We start from the raw sequence: 7,927 nt of genomic DNA, 5'->3' as shown, positions 1-7,927 counted from the left end.
CCCTTTCTAGAATGTGAGCCCATTGTTGGGAAGGGACTGTCTCTGTTGCCAAATTGTACTTTCTGAGTGCTTAGTACAGTGCTCTGTCCACAGTAAGTGCTCAATAAATATGACTGAATAAATATGATTGAATGAAAGTGGCAGAGCTGGAAATAGAACCCATGACCTTCAGACTCCTAAGTCTATGCTCTATCCCCTATACTATGAGAAGTCAAGTGACTTGCCCAAGGTCACACAGCAAACAATTGGCAGAGCTGGATTAGAACCATGATCTTTCCACTAGTCCGTGCTGCTTCTCCTGTATTTGTACCTATTAATGATTCCTATTATTATTGGTATTATTAATGGTACCTATTCTTCTTCCCTGGCCAATGGCTAAAAACCATGAAATGATATAGAGCCTGCCAGATGGAAGGATAAGTAACAGAAAGGAAGCTGGAAAAATCAGAAAAAAAAGTTTATCAGTCTTAGAGGCACTGGGTGTTTTCTAGACTGTGAGCCCATTGTTGGGTAGGGACCGTCTCTATATGTTGCCAACTTGTATTTCCCAAGTGCTTAGTCCAGTGCTCTGAACACAGTAAGCACTCAATAAATATGATTGAATGAATGTTGGCTTTTGAGGAGAAAGAATTTTGATGGAATGATTAAGAGACTTTACCTTAGATCACCCTTGAATAATAGCAGTGCAGTGAAATATTTTGATGTTCGATTCCTGAGTTCCAGATTACTCTCTAATAATAATGATAATTATAATGATGGCATTTGTTAAGCACTTTCTATGTGCCAGGCACTGTACTAAGCACGGAGGTGGACACAAGCAAATTGGGCTGGACACAGCTCCTATCCCACAGAAGGCTCACAGTCTTAAACCCCATTTTACAGATGAGGTAACTAAGGCCAGAGAAGTGAAGTGTCTTGCCTAAAGTCACACGACACACAAGTGTTGGAGCCATGATTAGAACCCATGGCCTTCTGACTCATGGGCTAGTGTTTTGTCCACTACACAGTGCTGCTTCTCTAGTTCTCAACCAAATTGTCTGGCTGGAAAACTTCACCAATAAGAAGCAAATGGTATTTAATCTGTAAATGTGCGATAATTTCAATATCCTCTCCTCAAGGATATACTTCCTTGTCAGTCACTTAACTTTTCTGTGCCTCAGTTACCTCATCCGTAAAATGGGGTTTAAGACTGTGAGCCCCATGAGGGACAACCTGATCATCTTGTAACCTCCCCAGCGCTAGAACAGTGCTTTGCATGTAGTAAGTGCTTAATAAATGCCATTATTGTTATTATTGTCTCTATTTTGGATACATTTTTTAGTTCAAAAATGAATTGACGAATAAGATACAAATAACTGAGCACTACTGTTTGCTGGCTGACTAGATAAACAGTTAAGTATATAGGCAAGTATTGTGCCCTCTTCCTCAGTGTTCATACCATGCCCACCTCTCAAGGAATTAGAGGTATTTTAATCTGCTGCTAAATAAATGAACATTTTAGCTCTCCTCAGGTAGTACAGTAGTCTTGAAAATAATTATTTTTATGAGACCGTGACTTTATCAGTTGTAGTTTACAGCCAGGATAAAAATTGGCAGAGAATTCATTCATTCATTCATTCAATCGTGTTTATTGAGCACTTACTGTGTGCAGAGCACTGTACTAAGCACTTGGGAAGTACAAGTTGGCAACATATAGAGATGGTTCCTACCCAACAGTGGGCTCACAGTCTAGAAGGGAATCATGTTTTAATGATAACTGGAGGGTTCATACATTTGGGGTATTAATTTTACATTTCTACTCTGCTTATCTCAATTGTTCTTCAAATCATCTATGGCAAAGAGAATCTAATTAGGGTTTTTTTTAGTGAATTTTAGCTGCAGATGAATGAAGTTAAACTCAGGCCTGGAAATCAGAGGGTTTGGGTTCTAATTCTCACTGTACCTCGCTCTCGCCTGTCCCGCCATCGACCCCCGGCCCACGTCATCCCCCGGGCCTGGAATGCCCTCCCTCTGCCCATCCGCCAAGCTAGCTCTCTTCCTCCCTTCAAGGCCCTGCTGAGAGCTCACCTCCTCCAGGAGGCCTTCCCAGACTGAGCCCCTTCTTTCCTCTCCCCCTCGTCCCCCTCTCCATCCCCGTCTTACCTCCTTCCCTTCCCCACAGCACCTGTATATATGTATATATGGTTGTACATATTTATTACTCTGTTTATTTATTTATTTATTTTACTTGTACATTTCTATCCTACTTATTTTATTTTGTTGGTATGTTTGGTTCTGTTCTCTGTCTCCCCCTTTTAGACTGTGAGCCCACTATCGGGTAGGGACTGTCTCTATGTGATGCCAATTTGTACTTCCCAAGCGCTTAGTACAGTGCTCTGCACATAGTAAGCGCTCAATAAATACGATTGATTGATTGATTGATTGATTCTAATTCCAGCCCTATCCTGCGTCTGCTGTGTGACCTTGGGCTAATCACTTAAATGCTCTGTGTTTCAGTTTATTCATCTGGAAAATGGTGATCACATACTTTCTCTCCCTAGACTGTGAGCCCACGTTGGACTGAGACTGTGTCCAACCTGATCATTTTGCCTGTCTCAGTACTTAGTGCAGTGCCTGGTACAGAGTAAACAGTTAACAATCATTACTATTGATGTTGTTATTGTTATCATTTGCGTTGTTGAAAGAAGTATTGCATTCTAGAGGACCACACCTACATTGTTTTCCAGAAAACATACATTTCCAAACAGAGGAGCCTCCTACATTCAGACATGATAACAGCTCAAGTACAGCTTCCAAAGAAAGAACAAAAGGAACAAAAGAAGACATGTTGGGTATATATGTGCAAGCTGAATTTCATGCAATAGAGGAGGCCATTTGTTTGTTTTCAGTGTTTAACAAAAATGTTCTTCCTGGGACATTTTGACCCAGTTTTTTTGCGTCTTTATCAACAGAGTTGCTGATTTCCTCTTCAGCTGCCAAGGTTTTGAGTTTCACAGTCATTTGCCCCAGCAGACAAAAGCAAAACTAATATATGGTCGTTTGAGAGAAGACAGGCTACAAAAGAAAGACTCAGAGAGGACCCAAATAGTAGACCATATGTGAAATCAAATGGCCAAGCCATTAGCATCAGCTGTGAACATATTGCACCAACTGGGAATGAAAATAAAACATTCAACGGCCAACTGTTATAATCTGTAAATAGTCAAACTAGTTCCCGTGGGTTCCAAAAATACATGAAAAGGGCCCCTCATCAGTGTCCCATTGTCCAGTGCCCAGGTAATGTGGCTTATTTGTTTCTGAAAAACTGGCAGGCTTAGTGAGATTTGATACAAAAAATAGTCTCGTGGCTTATAAGACACCCAGGAGTTCGGAGACCATATCCAGAGATTATAAACCTCAGGTAATGAAATGGTGTATTTTTAAGGTAACTGTTCTATACATCATAAATGTGTAGGACAAAATTCCCCCTATCACCTTGTATAAAAAGTGGCAGGAAATCCTAGAGAATTTACCCAGAACTCCCAAACTACAGGGAATTTGTTCTGCAACTGGCAAGTATACTCCTCTGACCACTAGTTGCTTTCCATTTAATAATGCATGTTCAGAACAGATGGGTGGAATGTCAACAAGGCTCTCTATATCATCAGAAGTAATGAAATAGTGGACTTGGAATGCTTAATGGCAGAGAAAATAAAATCCCTGGAAGAGATACATACAAGTGGTAGAATAGCACTATTTTAACAATGTTAGAGTGAGACGTGTTTCTCCCTTCAGGGTCTATCTAAGGTTCAAAAGGAAAAGGAAAAAGCAGTATGTACTTTTCTCCCAAATTAAGAACAAACACCCCAAGGGCCATTCAATTTAAATGGAAAATAATGGGGATAATAATCAATCCACCTGGATTCACCTTGACACTGAAGGGTTGCTTGGAGTCAGAAAGACCTGGGCTCTAATCTTCACTCTGCCACTCGTCTGCTGTGCGACATTGGGTAAGTCACTTAACTTCTCTGGGGCTCGGTTAACTCATCTGTAAAATGGGAATTAAGACTGTGAACCCCATGGGGGACATGGACTGTGTCCAACCTGATTTGCTTGTTTCTATCCAAGTCTTAGTCTTCCTCTCTGTTTAGTTCAAACAGGATTCCAGAAAGGATGAGGGACATGAGATATTATTGTTGATGTCCATTGGATAATTGAAGGGACAAGAGAATACCAAAAGGAAGTCAGCATATGCTTTATTGATTATAGTAAGGCCTTTGATTGCGCGGATCACAAGAAACTCTGGAGCGCATTAAGAAAAATTGGCATGCTGGACCATTTAATTGCATTAATATGGAACCTGTATGGCAAACAGGAGTCTACAATAGGAACAGTATATGGAGAAACAGATTGGTTTCCCATTAGCAAGGGTGTGAGACAACAATGTAGCTTATCGCCTTATCTGTTCAACCTTTATACCGACTAATAATGAGAGAGGCCAGATTGGATGAAGAAAACAGGGAGTAAAGATTGGAGGAAGGAATATAAACAATCTTTAATATGCTGATGATACAACCTTACTAGCAGAAAGTGAAGAAGACTTGGAAACAGGTTACAAGTAAAGCAAAGATGAAAAGAGCAGATGACACAGAACTGGGAGTCAGGAAGTCTCATGTCCTCCCCCTGGCCTGGAATGCACTCCCTCCGTACATTTCATTTTGTTAACATGTTTTGTTTTGTTGTCTGTTTCCCCCTTCTAGACTGTGAACCCGTTGTTGGATAGGGACTGTCTATATGTTGCCAACTTGTACTTCCCAAGTGCTTAATACAGTGCTCTGCACACAGTAAGTGCTCAATAAATATGATTGAATGAATGAAAGCTAAGGAACAGAGCAAAAAAGATGGGCCTACATTTGAATGTCAAGAAAACAAAGATCATGATAACTGGAAGTTTTAACACATTTGTAGTGGACAGAGAGAAGATTGAAATAGTTGACAATTTTTCTCTCCTGGAATCAATAATCAATAATGAAGGAACTAGTAATAAACATTATGATGATATTTGTTAAGCAATTACTATGTGCAAAGCACTGTTCTAAGCACTGGGGGCGGGATGCAAGGTGATCAGGTTGTCCCGCGTGGGGCTCACAGTCTTAATCCCCATTTTACAGATGGAGTAACTGAGGCACAGAGAAGTTAAGTGACTTGCCCAAAGTCACACAGCTGAGACGAGGCGGAGCTGGGATTAGAACCCATGACCTCTGACTCCCAAGCCCGGGCTCTGTCCACTGAGCCACGTTGCTTCTCTAGTAGCCAACAAATACCAGTAATACCAATAATAAAAGAACCAGTAGCCGAAGATTAATGTTAGGAAGACTTGCTATGAAGAACCAGGAAAAAGTAATGAAATGTGCTAATGTAACAATTGCCACAAAAATATAAATTGTCAATTCTATGGTGTTTCCAGTGGCAATGTATGGATCTGAAAGTTGGACAGTGAAAAAACAGGATAGAAAGAACCTCGATTCTTTCGAAATGCGGTGTTGGAGAAGGCTTTTGCAACTACCATGGACTCCCCCAAAAACAAACAAATTGATTTGGGGGCAAATTAAACCAAAGTAGTTTTAGGAAGACCAAATGACTTGTTCTTAGATTAGCATATTTTGAACACATTATCAGGAGGACTCATTCTCTGGAGAAGACACTAATGCTAGGAAAAGTCCAGGGAAAATGTGGAAGTGACAGACCGGCAGCTAGATGGATAGAGACCATAGCAACGATAACAGAAAAAACATTAGAAAGGTTGCGGATTATGGCAGAGGACAAGACGTTCTGGAGAAAGTACATCAATGGAGTTGCTATGAATTGGAAATGACTCGATGGCACTTAATAATAATAAACGCAGTTTTAGTCTTTGTACAGTGGCTGGCACAGAGTAAGCACTTAACGGATACCCTTAAAAAAAAAGAGAGAGAGAAATCCAAAGCCCCCTCCTACATTAGGAACCAAACCTGTGCTTACATTCACAAGCTTGTGCTTACTTCTCTGTGCTTATAGAGAAGCAGCATGGCTCGGGGCTGGGAGTCATGGGTTCTAATCTCTGCTCTGCCTGTGTGACCTTGGACAAGTAACTTCACTTTTCTATGCCTCTGTAAAATGGGGGTTGAGACTGTGAGCTCCATGTGGGACAGGGAATTTGTTTATATCCACTCCAGCACTTAGTACAGTGCCTGGCACATAGTAAGTGCTTAACAAATACCATTATTATTACATTTGAAATTTATTCAGCCTGGATCCCAGCAATTTTTATTTCTGTTGGTCTCTCTCTGCAGCTAAACACCCTAGGAGTTTTTCACCAGTCCCTTGAGCTTTGTTCTTGGGCCTAAATTTCTGTGGATTGTTTTTCTCAAAAAGGCAATTTTGGTAGACTGTGGACTCTAAACTATTCACTAGACAGTACTCTAGACCATATTCTCATTGTGGGCAGGGAACATCTCTACCAACTCCATTATTTTTTATATTGTACTCTCTCAAGTGTTTAGTTCAGTGGGTTCAATGAGTTCAGACCTTCCCAGACTGAGCCCCCTTTTCCTCTCCTCCTCCCCATCCCCCCCACCCTACCTTCTTCCCCTCCCCACAGCACCTGTATATATGCTTGTACAGATTTATTGCTCTATTTATTTTACTTATACATATTTACTATTCTATTTATTTTGTTAATGATGTGAATATAGCTATAATTCTATTTATTCTGATGGTATTGACACCTGTCCAATTGTCTTGTTTTGTAGTTTGTCTCCCCCTTTTAGACTCTGAGACCGTTGTTGGGTAGGGACCATCTCTATATGTTACCAACTTGTACTTCCCAAGTGCTTAGTACAGTGCTCTGCACACAGTAAGCACTCAATAAATATGATTGAATGAATGAATGAGTTGTTTGTTTTGTTTGCTTTTATGGTACTTGTTAATCACTTGTTCTTGTTGTCCTATGCTGTCGGGTTGTGTCTGACCCATAGTAATGCCATGGACACATCTCTCCCAGGATGCCCCACCTCCATCTGCAATTGTTCTGGTAGTGCGCCCATAGAGTTTTCTTGGTAAAAATATAGAATTGGTTTACCATTGCCGCCTTCTGCACAGTAAACGAGTCTCTGCACTTGACTCTCTCCAGTGTCACTGCTGCCCAGTATGGGTGAGTTTTGACTTGTAGCAGATTGCCTTCCACTTGTTAGCCACTGGCCAAGCTAGGAATGGAATGGGTAGGCCTCTGCTTCACTCTCCCTCCCGTAGTCAAGACTGGTAGAGGACTGGAAACGCTCCAGATGCAGCCCTGAGAGGTAGTGTTAATCACTTACTATGTGTCAAACATTGTTCTAAACACTGGGGTCTTGTCTTATGCCGTCGAGTTGTCCTCAACCCAGAGCGATGCCATGGAAATGTACAGGCTAATTAGGTCGGACATGATTCCTGTCCCCCATGGGAGCTCACAGTCATAAGAAGGAGGGAGAACAGATATTGAATCCCCATTTTAAAGTTGAGGAAACTGAGACGCAAAGAAGTTAAGTGACTTACCAAGGTCACATAGCAAGCAATTGGCAGAGCTGAGTTAGAACTCAGGTCCTCTAACTCTCAGGCCCATGCTCTTTCCACTAGGCCACATTGCTTCTCTGCAGACAGCAAACACTCAATAAATACAATTGATTGATTGATTGATTGATTGGTAGGTGCTTCTTGGGAATGCCCTAGCCCCATTGGAGAACTCCTTCCCAAAACTGAGATTCTCAGGGGCTCTCTAAAATCGAATCCACTGTTCAAGGTCCCCTTTAGATATTAAGCATCCTTAGACGTGATCCCTCCACACTTATGGAGTCCTCCCGGGCATCACAACTCTTTCATAGCTGACTGCCATTGATTTGGGGAGATTGTAAGGAAAATACTTGAGGCCACA

General features: G+C 41.4%; 1 non-coding gene across 1 annotated transcript; it reads right to left on the bottom strand.

Annotated features, from left to right (window-relative positions):
• Nucleotides 1-7,181: 7,181 nt before the first annotated feature.
• On the bottom strand, nt 7,182-7,319 carry LOC119927552. The gene has a single exon (XR_005450545.1). It is a non-coding gene; the product is annotated as a small nucleolar RNA SNORA7 (small nucleolar RNA).
• Nucleotides 7,320-7,927: the final 608 nt, after the last annotated feature.

This window comes from Tachyglossus aculeatus, chromosome 4 (genome assembly GCF_015852505.1).
Source record: "Tachyglossus aculeatus isolate mTacAcu1 chromosome 4, mTacAcu1.pri, whole genome shotgun sequence".
Lineage (NCBI taxonomy): Eukaryota > Metazoa > Chordata > Mammalia > Monotremata > Tachyglossidae > Tachyglossus > Tachyglossus aculeatus.
Note: the sequence above shows the minus strand (reverse complement) of the source record. Positions and strands in the feature narration are given on the sequence as shown.